The 16,257-nt window shown below is 36.6% G+C and overlaps 1 protein-coding gene across 2 annotated transcripts in view; it reads right to left on the bottom strand.

Annotated features, from left to right (window-relative positions):
• Window positions 1-15,944, bottom strand: part of POT1 (protection of telomeres 1) — a 111,541-nt gene extending 95,597 nt beyond the window's left edge. Inside the window, exon 1 of one of the 2 annotated variants that reach the window (XM_008071199.2) lies at window positions 15,844-15,944. The gene's annotated coding sequence lies outside the window, so the exon portion shown is untranslated. The remainder of the gene's footprint in view (window positions 1-15,843) is intronic. The other variant, XM_008071202.2, reaches the window with a different exon arrangement.
• Window positions 15,945-16,257: the final 313 nt, after the last annotated feature.

Below are 16,257 nucleotides of genomic sequence, written 5' to 3' on the forward strand. Positions count from 1 at the left end.
ACCAGCTGATCTTTGGCAAAGAAGACAAAATCATACACTTGGGAAGGGACTATTCAACAAATGGTACGGGGAAAATAGGACAGTTACATGCAGGAAAGTGAAACTTGATCCCTTTATCTCCCCATATACAAAAATTAATTCAAGATAGATTAAAGATTTATATGTCAGAGCTGAATCCATAAAAATCCTAGAGGAAAACCTATGAAAACTCTTCTGGACAACCTAGGCAAAGAACTTATTACTAAAATCTCAAAAGCAAATGCAACAAAAACAAAAATAAACAAGTGGGACTTAATTAAACTAAAAAATGTCTGCATGCAACCTACAGAATGGGAGAAGATATTTGCAAACTATACATCTGACAAAGGACTAATATCCAGAATCTTAAAGAACTCAAACAAATAAGCAAGAAAAAGGCAACTAACCCCATTAAAAAGTGGCAAATGACATGAATAGACATCTCTCAAAAGAAGATATACAAATGGACAATAAACATATGAAAAAAATGTTCAACGCCACTCATAATCAGGGAAATGCAAATTAAAACCACAATGACATACCACCTTGCACTAGTCTGGGTTTCCATTATTAAAAAATAAAAACATAATAGATTCGGGCATGAATATGGATAAAAGGGAATCCTTATACACTGCTGGTAAGAGTATAAATTAGTACAACCTCCATGGATAGTGGTATGGAGATTTCTCAAACAGCTAAGAGTAGATCTACCATTTGATGGATCATTCCCACTACTAGGTTTCTACCCTAGGGTTGAATTTAATCAGGGATGTAAATTTTAATTTAGGAGGTAAAATTTAATCAAGGTAGTTAAAGTCTTGTACATAGAAGATTATAAAGCATTACTAAAATAAGTTTTAAAGGACCTAAGAAAAGACATTCCTTGTTCTTGAGTAGAAAGACTTAATATGTTAAACTGACAGTACTACCCAAAATGTTCTAGAGATTCAAGACAATCCTCATCAAAATTCCAAAACTTTTTTGCCGAGATGAATAGGCCAGTTCCCAAATTTATATGAAATTTCAAATCTTAGACTACTTTGGGTCATATGGTCATTTTAACAATGTTGATTCTACCAATCCATGAGCATGGGATGTTTCTCCATTAGTTTGTGCCCTCTACAATTTCTTTTATCAGGATTTTATAATTCCCCTTACAGAGATCTTTCACCTGCTTGGTTAAATGTATTCTTAGGTATTTTAGCATTTTAGCTGCTAATATAAATGGCACTGACTTCTTGATTTGATTCTCAGTATAGTTGCTATTGGTGTAAAACAGTGCTACTGATTTGTATATGTTGATTTTATATCCTGAAACTTTACCAAATCCATTAATCGAGTTCAAGAGTATTTGGAGAAGTCTTTAGGATTCACTAAGTATAAGATTATATTGTCAGCATACAGAGAGAGTTTGATTTATTATTTTCCAATTGCATAGCCTTTATTTCTTTTTTTCTTGTCTGATTGTTCTGGCTAGGATTTCCAGTACTATGTTGAACAGGAGTGGCAAAGGGGCATCCTTGCCTTTTTCCACTTCTGAGGCAGAATGCATTCAATTTTTCTCAGTTCAGAATGACGTTGGCTGTGGATTTGTCATATGTGGCTTTTATTATTTTAAGATATGTTCCCTCTATGCCTATTTTGCTGTAGGTTTTTACCATGAAGGGATACTGGATTTTATCAAATGCTTTTTCTGCATCTACTGAAATCATCTATATAAATTTTGTTTTTAAATCTGCTTATATAGCGGATCATGTTTATTGACTTATGTATACTGAACCACCCTTCCATCCCTGGGATAAAACCTACTTGGTCATGGTGTATTATTTTTTTTCAGGTGCTGTTGAATTTCGTTTGCTAATATTTTGTTGAGGATTTTCATGTCTATGTTCATAAGTGATATTGGTCTGTAGTTTACTTTTTTGTGTGTGCCTTTTGCTGGCTCTGGTATCAGAGTAATTCTGGCTTCATAGAATGAGTTAGGGAGAATTTCTTCCTCTTCAATCTTGTGGAATAACATCAATTAAACTGGTACCAGTTCTACTTTGAAGGTCTAGTACAACTCAGCTGTGAGTCCACCAGGTCTTGGACTTTTTGTTGGGAGAATTCGAATTTCTATTTCAATCTTGCTTCTTGCTATTGGCCTGTGCCAGATTTCTGCTTCTTCTTGATTCATGACTGGGGGTTGTATGTTTCCAAGAATGTATTCATTCCCTCTAGGTTGTTCAGTTTGTTTGCACAAAGGTGTTCATAATTGTCTTGGATGAGTTTTTGGTTTATTGTCATATCAGTTGTAATGTCTCCATTTTCAATTCTGATTGAGCAAATTGGAATCTACTCTCTTTCTTAAACAATCTAGATAAGGGATTATCAATTTTGTCTATCTTTTCAAAGAACCAAATTTTGTTTCATTGATGCTTTATATACATATTTTTAGTATCAATTTCATTTAGTTCTATTCATCTTCATTTTTTTGTTCTGCTAGTTTTGAGTTTGGTTTAATATTACACATTAAAATTAAAATTATAACAAGTTTCAGTAAGTGTGAATTACATATATTTCTGTAAATATCACATTAATAGCTCATAATGGTTACCTTCTACTGTTTGTTTTTCCATGTTTATAATCAAAAGAAACTGAATTACTACTAATCAATCATTTTAAAAGTGCCTAATAGATTGCCTCAAAATATTTCATATTTTACTGATAGTTAACTATAATAACCTACAATTATCAGTGCAAAGTCCCCTATAGTGTTCACTCATTATTTCCCCAGAAATTTTCTGTGAAAATCACAGATAGCTGGATCTTTAACAATAGACACTCTACGCCTTTACTTTTCAATATTTGGGTCTTGGGAGAGAAGATAACACTTGTCTAGATGAAGCCTGAATGAAGTAATAAGGCTGCAAAGAAGTTTTACTAACAATTAATACATACTATCAATTTATCAGGCTAGTTTTTGCATTCACATAGCTTTCTTCCTAAAGATGACAAATCAAAAATCTCCAGCACTATGATGGTTAAACCTCAAAAGTTCTGAATAAACCAAAAATCTAAATTTATAAAACAAAAGTTACAATGACTCAATTATATTAAGTATACTTAATATATTGGGTCCTTTAAATGACAACATCACAAAATATAATTCTATTCTAAAAACTGGATTTAAAATTTGATTCAATTCTAAAAACATCTAATCCAAAATGAATAATGACAAAATAATATAAACCAGCTAAAGTAAAATCTACAGAGCTAAATTTTTTTTGACTACTGGCAACAAACATTACATCTTTCTGTTACTTAAAAAGGAGAGCTTATATTTCTGGTATATGTAAGTGGTCAAAAATAAAGCAAAAGCAGAATAGTATCATACTTTACAAAATAATGGTACTGTTATTGTGATTATCTTAAATAATAATACATTACTATCATAGCATGTGAGTGAACAGCCCAATGACAAACATAAGATATATAGATATGGTCATTTATTCTTTTTTTTTTTTTTTTTTTTTTTTTTTGAGAAAGCAGGATTTATTAAGAGGACAGAAAATCTTCCACAGTGGGAAGGGACCCAAAGGGGTTGCCCAATTTATTTGTTAATCACCCAGAAACAGTTCAGCTAATAGATCTATGCTTTTAACTAAAGGACAGACATTCCCTATAAAATTTTCAATCCTAGGCAGAGGAAAGGCCATACAAGACATGGCTAATATTTACTAAGCACCAATTAAAACTTTGATACTTTTTATACATCATCCCTATTCTTTTTAACAACTTTGCCAAATAGATATTTTATTCCCAGTTTAAAGATGATGAAACTGATGTTTAAGAATCTTGCTCAGTCGGGCTCGGTGGCTCAGCCTGTAATCCCATGCCTTGGGAGGCTGAGGTGAGTGGATTCCCTGAGCCTGAGGGTTCGAGACCTGCCTGCACAACTTGGCAAGACCTCATCTCTACAATAATTCAAAAGTCAGCCGGGTGTGGTAGCACGCGCCTGTAGTTCCAGCTACTTGGAAGGCTGAGATGGAAAGATCGCCGGAGCCCAGCAGGTTGAGGCTGTGGTGGCCGGGAGCAGCCACTGCACCCCAGTCTGGGCGACGGAGTGAGACTCCAACTCAAAAAAAAAAAAAAATGCTCTGCAAACATTTGTGAGAGGACAGGTGGGAGAAAAATCCTACAAGCAAAGTGATAAGCCCTTGTAAACAAATGGCACATCCTGGGCCAAGTCACTATAACTGTCTGGGAGGATTCTGCCAAGCTCTAAAAGGAATCACAATGGGATCTTCTGGGCTTTGGGGCAGAATCTCCATAACACTCATTCTCTAAAGGTCACCTTCTGAAACCACAAATTTTAAAAATGAAAACTACAAAAATCTGATAACACTGTGGAATAATTCAAATTTTTAAACACTCCTGATAGAAATGTAAACTGGTACATTTTGGGAAAATGTCAATATTGACGAAAGAAGGAACATTATGTATACCCTACAACACACTAATTCCACTAATAGATACATATATTCAATAGAAAAGCAGATATTTCTCAAAAACATGTACAAGTATATTTAGTAATGCCAAAAACTATGAAATCAATGAGATGCCCATCAACATTAGAACACATAAATAAATTGTAATATACTCATGCAATGGACTACTAGAGAGCAATAAAAAAGAATGAACTAGAATATCAGTTATGATCAAGTCTCATAAACACAAAGAGAAAATAGTCAGATGCAAAAGATGAAATGCTATATAATTCAATGCATATGATATCAAAAACAGGCAAATTAATCTATCACATAAGGAGAGCAGTTATGCTTAAGAGTATAATAACTAGAAGGGGTATAAGCTTCTGAGATGGTGAAAATGGTCTTTTCTTGATTTAGATACTAATTATAAACGTGTGTTCCCTTTGTAAATTTCATGATGCATCATTTTTGCATTTTTCTATATGTATGTCTGCTAAAATTTTTTTTAAAAATCCAGTTGAGCACATGCCTGTAGTTCCAGCTACTTGAAAGGCTGAGGTGGAAGAATCACCTGAGCCCAGCAGGTCAAGACTGCAGCAGCCAGGAGCATGCCACTGCCCTCCAGCCTGGGTGACAGAGTGAGACTCCAACTCAAAGAAACAAAAAATGCAGCGCCTCCAAGATATGTACCTTGACAAAGTAAGAATGAGTAGATCATGTTATAGTGTATTCATTCATGTGTTACTTTTTTTCCTTAATAAATGGATGACTACCTGATAAGATCACATAGTTGAAGCTCAAAATTGTGCCTTCTCTTTATTTAACCCATGGCTCTGCCCAACCCTTATAGGTCATTTCACAGTCATTTACCAAGTTTCTGCTATGTGTAAGACACTAACCACTGAAACTATTCCCTCCCACCCCCAAAAGGACCTTTGCCTGATATACAGTTGGCTCTCTGCATCTGTAGGTTCTGCATCTATAAATTCAACCAACTTTGGATGGAAAAATATTTGAGGAAAAAAAAAACTACAACAATAAAAAATACAAATTAATAAAAGATTTAGTATAACTATATAGCATTTACATTGTATTAAGTATTATAGGTAATGCAAAAATAAAGTAAATGAAAGGATGTGTATAGGTTATATGCAAATATTTTGCCATTTTATATAAGAAATTTCAGCATCCACAGATTTTGGTGTCCATGGGAGGATCATGGAACTAATACCAGGCAGATATAAAGAAAAAACTGCAACTCAATTGTCTGCAAAAATCTGTTACTTGATAAATGTAAGTATATTTTCTTTCCTCAGAAAACCAATTTATTTATAATACCTCTCTCTCTGTTCTACCACTTTAACTTGCTTTTCTCTAGACCACATTTGCACCTAATACTAACTTTATGTAATTATTTACTGTATGTTTTCATTCCCTTAAAACGTAAACTCCATGAAGGCAAGAAATAAGTTCTGTTCACTGCTGTATCCCTAATACCTAGAAGAGTGTCTGAAACATAGCAGTTTTTTAGTAGTTGTGTAATGTTTTAGTGTGTTTTTCAGACCATTCTAAGCAATCACAGGCTTCAGATGAGAGCTACTTTGGTTCCTAAGTGTTTCAACGTAGCTCTTCCTAGCTTATTAGAATTATCTAAAGAATACTATGGAGAAGGAATTCTCCCAAAGTAAGGAGGACACCTATGTAAGAAGTAACATTAAAAGCAAAGTTTTAAGAAAGTTAAGTTGCTAAGATGTTTAGATTACATTAATCAAACTAGAAGTAGGAAGACAGCACTCCAATAGACTAGATATGAGGGTAAAGGGATCTGAAACCAAATAAAATAAATGACAGGATGGGGAGAGAAAAAAAAAATTTAGTGAAGACTAACTTTTCATTTTATAGATTTCTGTACCACTATGAATGTTCTACCCATTAAAAATCATTTATATGCATGTGTGTATGTATCTACATAAATATGAAGTCACATATTTGTATCATAGGCAAAAATCTAAGCAGAAATAGTTTGTTTATACTAGATACCTGGTAGTCCAATCTTCAAAACAGCTTTTCTATTTCCAAAAGTTAAAGAAGAGATAAATAAGTTTTCCCTAAATAAGAAAAAAAGTTACAAAAAGTCAAGAATTTATTATAACATCAACTTATAAATAAAAATTAGAATACTTTTTAAGCAATAGTTTTGTCTTTCAAAAAACCAAAGCACTGTGTTCAAATAACTATTTTAGTAAGATATAAAATAGTGCTGATTTAGTTTTTCTAGAGAAAAATCATCAGAAGTACTAAAAATACTTCAAGTTCATAACTTAATCTCTTAAGCAGTCTTGTTATATACTACCAATTCTTCATTTTGCACATTAAAGATGAACTAGATCAACTTTTCCCAGTTTTCCTTAAATCTGTAACATTGTTTCCTACCAAACAAAATATGTCTTTGCTCCTAGAAAGAATTAAGAATTTAATTAAAAAATTTACAAGTGCAAAATGATAATCTCATAAATAAATAAGGATAGTTTGGACCATTCAACAGACTAAGACACAAGCAGTTTTAATCTCTGTTCTGTTGCAGTAACTAGCCAGCTCTGTCGGTTTTAAGAAGTTATTTAATAATCTTAGATAAAATTGAGTTTTTAATCTGTATGGTTTCTACAATTTCTTCTGGCTCTGAAATGGAATGATTCTATCGACATTTTATTGAGTTATCTGAAAACTTATGCAGAGAAATCTGCTTTAATTATTCAATCATGTTTAAAAACAGATCCTATGATACACAGCTCCCACACTAATATTCTAGACTTTGATATGGTCAACAAAAAATCATCACTTGTACTTACAGGAATTCATTTTACTTATAGGAACCATAGGGAAAAAAATGACTATCAACAATCTAATGATTGCAAAGGTAAACAGTTCCACTTAGGAGACACAAAGCTGGAAAGAGTGACAACAACAAAAAGACAACCTGTAAACTTCAAACTTTTTCTTGACCCATCAGAGAAATAAGGTCACAGGGTAACAAACTAAGCAGAAATCTAAGGAAAGTGAGGTACCTTCAATGAGAGACAGAAAGTAAGCACTTGTTTACCTAAGGCAAATGGCAAATGCTGCCAGACATCTGTAAGAAAAATTTATCTGGCATTTTGAATGATTTACTAAAGGCCAAGTTTGTGGTAGTGAAAACACATGGAGCCCTTGAGCTGCAAACACAAAGCAAATTCACTCTGACAAGCTCTTCTCCACAGACTTGATAAGGTTCAGGCTAAGAGAGCAAAGGCAGCAGTAGTTATTATTACAGGAAAGGCAGGAAACCCTGCATAGATCGTTCTCCTCTATCTTTTAGAACAATGGCCTTATATGCTGGGCGAAGGGCAAAAAACCTGTCAATCTTAGAGCTTTGGTGAAAGCCTACTGTAGCTGAAAGAAAGGAACAGAAAAAAACACCTTCTATCTCTATAGGAAATGTACATAGGTGCAAGGCCCAGACTTGTGCTAGCGGCAGGGCAGAATCACCTAGAAGGCTTCACTCATAGGCTTAATCAGAACAGAGATCATCTACCCATCAGAGTCCACTACCAGGAAAAAATACCATGGTCTACTACTGGGAGACCTAGATTGTGGAGAGAAAACTTACCTGAGGCAAAGCACAAAGGAAAGACCTAAAACTAAGGCTGGGAAAGACAGTAAGAGAAATCAATTCTCTAGTCAACCAGCTGCATTCTATATACAAAATTAACCTAGAGGAATCTGAAGCCTCTAGTACACTGAAATAACAACAATAGCAACAACAAATCCCAAACTTAACTCTACTCCTGACTCCATTAACTCAAGGTACCAAAGAAGCCAAACATATCCAGGAATAAAAACTAACTCAATTTCCATTGTCCTACACAAAAATGTGTAGCTTTCAACAACATTATGAGGTATACAAAAAAAAAGATAAGAAAAAATACATTGTTGATTCATATCTTTTGCCCACTTTGGAACAGACACTTCTCAAAAGAAGACAAATGAGCTGCCAATAGATACATGAAAAAATGCTCAGCCTCACTAGTCATCAAAGAAATGCAAATTAAAACTAGTCAGGATGGCCATTATCAATAACTCAAAAACAACAGATACTGCAGAGGTTGTAGGGAAAAGGGAACACTTTTACATTGTTAGTGGGGATGTAAACTAGTACAACTTCTGTGAAAAACAGTGTGGTGATTCCTAAAAGATAAAAAAAAAAAAAATCAACCCTCCATATGACCCTGCAATTCCCCTACTGGGAATATACCCGGAGGAACTCAAATCACTCTATGATGAAGATATCTGCATACGCATGTTTATCGCAGCAGTATTTACAATAGTAAAAACATAGAACCAACTGTGTTGCCCATTGAAAGAGGACTGGATAAAAAAATGTGGTTCATGTACACAATGAAAGATTACGCAGCCAGAAAAGACAAAATTGTGAACTTCACAGCAACTTGGATGGATTTCGAGTTTATAATACTGAGAAACAAAAAACTAAATACCACATGTTCTCACATACAAGCAGCCTTGAACAATTATCATAATACTATAAAGAAAGGGATTGGCAGTGGTGGAAAACGCCAGGGGAGGGAGGGGCACACCTCATCAACAAGGGTACCTGCGTAATGAACATTTGTATACCTAACCCTGAATTGTACCCCACATCTTCAAAATTAAAAATAAAAAAAAGCACTGTCAAGACACAAAGTAATCACAGAACTACAATCAGATTAAATGAGATCACATTAAACCCAAAACAAATTTTTTTCTGTTCCTCTTGCACCTACTCCAGCTAGAAGGCCAGGTGAGAGTAGGGGATGATCAGAAAAAATATAAAGTTACAGTTAATGGGACGAGACACACTGGTTTTATAACAACAGAAATAGACCCAAAAAATCTAGGTATGTATGGAGAGATCTCAAGCATCTGGGAAAGGGCCCAAGCACTTGGAGAAAGAATCCCAGATCTTGGGATGGGAATCTCTTAAATCCCAGAAGGTGAAGGGAGGAGGACTTTAAAAATCTTTGTCTTTCAGAACTACTTCAGGAGCCTTCCTTCACCTCAAAAGAAACACACTTATTCAACTGACTACCCTAAGGTGATCTCTCTGAAAACAGGACGGGACTGGTGTGCTTAGGGCGTACCAGCTGGCAGACAACACAGGAGTCCTGTCAACCCACGTTGCCTGACTAATCTATGCTCTTCTCGGAGAAGCCCCAGCATTTGAAAACTCTGTTTTCAGGGCTGGCAGTTTGCCCTTGGGATTATGCTTCTTGTGTGAGAGGCATAAATTAATAACAAAAACAATGTGATTTGCACCCAGGGGTAGTTATAAGAAACATTTAAGGTTTAACAAAACACCTTTACTTGATCATGTAGCCCTAAGTTATATGTCAACAGTTTTACCTACAATGGAAGTAATTCTATTAGAAAGATGGTACAGCCGGGCTCAGTGGCTCAGCCTGTAATCCCGCGCCTTTGGGAGGCTGAGGTGAGTGGGTTGCCTGAGCCCTCGGGTTCGAGACCTGCCTGGGCAACCTGGCAAGACCTCATCTCTACAATAAATCAAAAAATTAGCCGGGCGTGGTAGCGCGCGCCTGTAGTTCCAGCTACTTGGAAGGCTGAGGCGGAAGGATCGCCGGAGCCCAGCAGGTCGAGGCCGTGGTGGCCAGGAGCGGCCACTGCACTCCAGTCTGGGCAACAAGAGTGAGACTCCAACTCAAAAAAAAAAAAAAAAAAAAAAAAGAAAGATGGTACAAAATTTGTCCCTGCCTTTAGCCGAAGTCAATAAAGAAAACTGGAACCTAGATAATGGACAAGCTTTGAAAGTTAAAGGGTAACTGAACAGTGACAGACTTCCACAGAGACTATGTCCCCAGAGTTATGTGCTTACAATTCAACATGAGATGAAGTATATACACAGTTATTGCTTTACATTCTAAATGATGTATTTGCATTAAAGATATCAGGTATCTCTCCCTCTTTTGGGAGGGGAGTGTGAAGCTGGATAGCTGTCCTTTATAAATTTCCAAATTCATTGTTTTGGGCTTCTTCTCATACAGTGCAAGAAATCCCCTCTACACAACAAAAAGAAATCTGGCCCTCACTGCATCCCTGAATGAAATGGATGATCATGGAATTGTTGGTGAGACACGTCGAAATGCAGTGATTGCTCAGATGCAGTGACTGTTGAGAGTCTAGCCATGCAGCATTTCTCTGATAAAACTCTAAACGTTTTCTTTGTTCTTCAGAGACATCAAAAACCATCCCTGTCTGCAGCTATATTCCAAATTGCAATCTTGTTTTTTTATATATGTTCCCAAATAAAACATTTTGCCAAAGAGATTAGCCTCTATATGTTTTATTTTGACTTTGGAACAACTAATGAATACCAATTACTTAATGTGAAAAGTGTTCTAGAAGGCAGATCATATGCAGACCCACAAAACAAGTCTCAATAAGCTTAAACGAAACTGAAATCTTGCAGAATATTACAATTAATTACAATAACATCAAGTGGATTGCCTGAGCCCCAGCAATTTGGTGAGATTTTGTCTCTACAATAAATCCAAAATTAGCCAGGCACACACCTGTAGTTCCAGCCACTTGGAAGACTGAGGCAGAAGGATCGCTAGAACCCAGTAGGTAGACGCTAGGGTGGCTGTGAGCATGCCACTGAACTCCAGCCTGGGCAACGGAGTGAGACTCCAACTCAAACAACAACAACAACAAACAACATATTTAGACACATCCTCACTCTCTCTAATCCCCACTGAACCCTTTCTTCAACCTTACATCCCCTAAACCACAACCTTTCTCTCTTAATTCCCTCACATCAAAACATATTTGTTATCAAAGCGTGTATTTATTTACAATGAGAAATCACAACAAATCACAAATTGTAAAGGTTCAAAAATTATACAAAAATTTAAAGTTCCTCCTGATTTTTAAATACATAATACACCTCTTGACACAATTTTCTTTTCTCTATACACTTTTTTGATAATCTTTCCTTGTCGATTTTAAAATATTGGTTTCTATAATGAATACAGAGAAAGAATATATAAATAATTCAATTTCCCTACAATATAGTTGATTAAAGTATGTTTTTTGCTGTAGATAGTTTATAACAGTTGTATTCAACTTCATTATTCATTATTGTGGCAACCTCATAAAAACTATTATCAAACCTGAGAAAAGTTTTATGACATTTCTTTTAAGCTGTAAGATTTGTAACAATTCTCCTCAGACTAGCTTCTGGCTCCAAATGAATCAGTATCTGTTTTCTTCTACTATTTACTTAATCCCATGGTAGATGGGACTGCATATTCAAACCATGATACTACTTCCGGCCCGAGACTTTTATGCCAGGCTGCCCAGTGAGTTGGAGTGTTCTGGGCAATTCCACTAGGAGAACTAGCAAGATCCAGACTTCACATAGAAGTGACTGCAAACCACATCACTGTATCTCATTAAACCCAAACCAAATATATTCCACAAATCAACTTCCCCTTAGTTAAGTTTTTTTTAAAAGTTCTCAGTTGCTCCAAAGCCACTTGATCTGAGAGGAAATATGATGAAGGAGAAGTCAAAATGGAAAAAGACAGAGGTTACAACCCCTGTAAATTTTTTTTAAATATAAGTAAATTCATTTTTCTAAGGCCCCTAACAGGGTTTTAGAAGGGCTTGTTCAATAAAGTCTTTGAAGCCTGAGTTTCACTAAGCTCTGTTCAGTGGAATATTATTTTCACAAAAAAAAAAACTGAGAAATAAGAAAAACTCTTTGTCCAAAGACACTGTTGTTGAAATTATCATTATCTTTGCCATAATAACTAGGACTCATCAAATGCTTAGAATTAACTGAACACTTTACATTTAATCCTCACAACATCTCTCTATAAGTAAGGTTCTACTATAAATCCCACTTTGTAAGTGAAGAAAATGAGGCAAAGAAAGATTAAATCGCTTTCCCAATTACATAGCTAATTCAAGATGGGCCTGTAATTGAAGGCAGGCAGCCTGTCTCTGGGGCTCACGCCTCTTTTCAGAATGCTAAACTGACACAGGAGCTTAGTGATCATGGCGGGGAGTTTGAGCATGAGTATGTGTTGGGGCGAGAGAGGGAAGAATAGATGAGGAAAGAAAATGTTGATACCCTCTTCAAATTGACTTTATTTCATCTCTCTTGGGTGCAGTGGTTATGGAGCAGCATAAAGGTCAGTCACTAAGACTCAAATGAAAAACTGACTCAGCTAAGATTTAAAAGCCTTAAAACTCCCATGTCAGAGCTTCGTCTTCCATGATCAAATTATCAAAAGTATCACAACCCATATCCTGAAGGCATTTCCTTCTTTCATTACCTCGTCTAACATTCAATTCTCAAACCACTGAAAAATGAATTTGCTTTTTAGAGCTGTGGCAAAACTAGTCTTTCCCAGTGGCCAATAACTTCTTGGTTATTAGGTCAAACAGATACTTTTCACACTGTCTACTGAGCACCTAGCAGCGACATAACACTTTGTTTCCTAGCAAAGACAACAGAAATGCAAATCACTGCTTAGCCACTTAGTACCTATTTGATGAATCAGTTCACATGTGTCTGTTTTCCAGTTACAAAATGAAAATAGACCTACTTACAGAATTCTTTTTTTTTTTTGAGTTGGAGTCTCACTACATCACCCAGGCTGGAGTGCAGTGGCATGCTCACCACCATCCCAGCGTCGATCTGCTGGGCTCCGGGGATCGTTCTGCCTCAGCCTTCCAAGTAGCTAGAACTACATGTGTGCACCATCACGCCCAGCTAATTTTGGATTTATTACAGAGATGAAGTCTTGCCAAGGTGCCCGGGCTGGTCTCAAACCCAGGCTCAGGTAATCCACTCGCCTCAGCCTCCCAAAGTACTGGGATTGCAGGCGAGCCACCGAGCCCGGCCTACTTACAGAATTCTTAGGATTCAAAGAGATAGGTGGGCTCGGTGGCTCAGTCTGTAATCCCATCTTAGTGACAGAGTGAGACTCCAACTCAAAAAAAAAAATATATATATATATATATATAAAGCAATTTGAAAAGCACCTGAGACAGCAAGCTCATAACAGTTTTTGTAATTCATCACTCTTTCAGGTATCTCTCCTTCCTTCTTTCACTCACTCCCTCAACATGATTCTCTCTTCTTCCCATGTTATGCTTTGGCCCAAACCTCCCTAAGTAGGCGACTTTTGAGCTCCAAATCCCCAAATCTATTTGTCTATTGGACATTGCCATTTTGATACACTCAAAGACCTCTAAAACATATTCAAAATTAAACTTTAAATGTATGCCTCCTATTGTCTTCTCCAGGTTGGCCAAGAACTAGAAACATAAATATTTCCTAAACTTCTCTCTGTCCCTCTGCTCTAATTGTTCTCCAAGCCCTGTCAATTCTGCTTCCTTATCCTGTCAGGCCTGAAGCAAATCATCCAGATTCAAACTCTTGCTTTACAAACCCTTATTAGCGATAGGATCTAAGGCAAATTACTTAACTTTTCTGAAATACAGTATCCTCATCTACAGATAAGAAAGAATAACAACTATTTCATAAGTCCTTATGATGCTTAAATAGATTAATATATGCAAAGCACTTAAAACACTACCAACATATGGAAAGAGCTCAATAAATGTTAACTTTTGTTACTATCATTACTATTTTTTCTCTCTCCTTCCCATAATCCCCACTAGCAAACATCAGTATCAACTCTCATCTAAATTACTGCAACTGCCTGTTAACTAGATAAATATCCTTCCTTTAATGGTGTCTTCTCCAACATAATCTTTAATCTAGAAGACAAAGTAGTCTGAACTCAAAGTGAATTGTATCTTTCTCCTGATACAGGCTTCTCATAGTTTTTCAGGTAACATCCAAATTCCTCAACATGCACATAAGGGCTGCTTTTATCTAGAAGGAAAGTACAATACAATCTGTCATCCAGTAAGTTCCAACTCAACTTTCCTGCTCTCTCATGTTCACATATCACAATACTAATACCATGCTTATTAATTAGAAACCCCACAGAAACATGATTACCTCTAGTTCAGGACTATATTTTTCATTTTTATACCTCAGAAACATATTCCAACGTACCACAGAAGAATGCAATTAATGTTTGCTAAATGAATGCTGTGTACCTAAGAACAGCTTATTGAAATATTGTCTCAACTGTTATGACAAACATAAAAATCATTCCTAAAACAGCTCTCATAAACAAACTCAAAATAAAAATTTGCATTCCTTTTAGAAGGAAACAGGATTTCTAGTTAAGAAAATTCTTACCTAGGTATATTTCTTGCTATAATCGTAGCCTTGCTGTAGGGATCTAAATCTCCTTTGTGTAATTTACTCAGTAGCTGAACTTCAGACATGCCACTGACTTCCTTTATTAACTCACGTGAAATATCAATTCCACTTCACAGTGATATCCAAAGCAATTCAACTAGGGAAGTTGACAGCTTGATGTTGAAGGCACAAGACCAGTGTTTTACCCAAAATGCAGTCACTTGCTATAAGCCTCTGACTTAGTTTTGCTTTTCCTTTCAAGTTAGTTACACGGTTTGGCAGAGAGGCACGGAAGTGGCAGGATGGATTATTTAAAAAGTTTTATTACAAGGATCAATAAACAACATTCTTCTAAGAAACTGAAACTTAACCCTTTTCTAATTCGCTTTTGTACCTGTAAAGGGAAGTTCTGAGGTCTGTGAAAACTTCACTAACAAATGCCTTTACCGGGATGGGGGGAAAAATGCCTTTACCACTGGACTTTAATATGTAAAAGCTATTGGGCCAGGCGCGGTGGCTCACGCCTGTAATCCTAGCACTTTGAGAGGTAGAAGCGAGAGGATCACCTGACCTCAGGGGGTCAAAATCAGCCTGAGCAACATGGTGAGAACTCGTCTCTACAATAAAGCAAAAAACACAACCGGGCATGGAGGCACATAACTGTGGTTCTAGCTACTTGGAAGGCTGAGGCATAAGGATCGCCTGAGCCTGGCAAGTCAAGGCTGCGGTGGCCGTGTTCGTGCCACTGCACTCCAGCCTGGGCGACACAGTGAGACTTCAACTAAAAATTAAAAAATAAAAATAATTCAAAAACCTATTAGGGGAAGGGCGGGGCTAAAAAATTAGGTTTTACTTTTTAACATCTTTGGCAGCTTTAATACTGTGCAGACAAATGATACCCAAAAGCTTCTTACTACAAGATCTATCTGTGGCCTCCTCCCTTCGCCCCCTAAATACTGGAAAGAAACAATAACTGAACGAATGTTAACTTGTGCATCGTAGATTCCATCTTACTTCTCAAACCTCCAGGCTGGGACACACACTACTATCAATTTTTCATTTTAGTCCGTGCGGGTCAATCCTCCCAAAGCCACTGAGCTCCGTAAGGACGGTGACTTGAACGTAGTAGTGTCTGCTGTTCCCAAAACGCCAGGCAAGATGCTGAACACAGTAGGTGCAAGGTAAAGACACGTAAGGAGGGCTTCTCTGCAACAATTAAATCAAAATTTTACCTAAAGTACACCCGTCTGATACCCACGCAACAAAACCCAAACTTACCTCGAAATCCACCCACCCGCGCTCTGGAAAGAAAACTAGGAGTGTTTAGATGGGCGCGTCCGTGACGTCACGCGCACGACGGCGGCGCAGCTCCGCGCATGCGTGTAGCGTCGCTACTTGGTAACAAGGCGCTGGTTCCCACCCCATCAG

The sequence above is a fragment of the Carlito syrichta genome, unplaced genomic scaffold (genome assembly GCF_000164805.1).
Source record: "Carlito syrichta isolate Samal-C Ts95f unplaced genomic scaffold, Tarsius_syrichta-2.0.1 Scaffold314163, whole genome shotgun sequence".
Classification (NCBI taxonomy): Eukaryota; Metazoa; Chordata; class Mammalia; order Primates; family Tarsiidae; genus Carlito; species Carlito syrichta.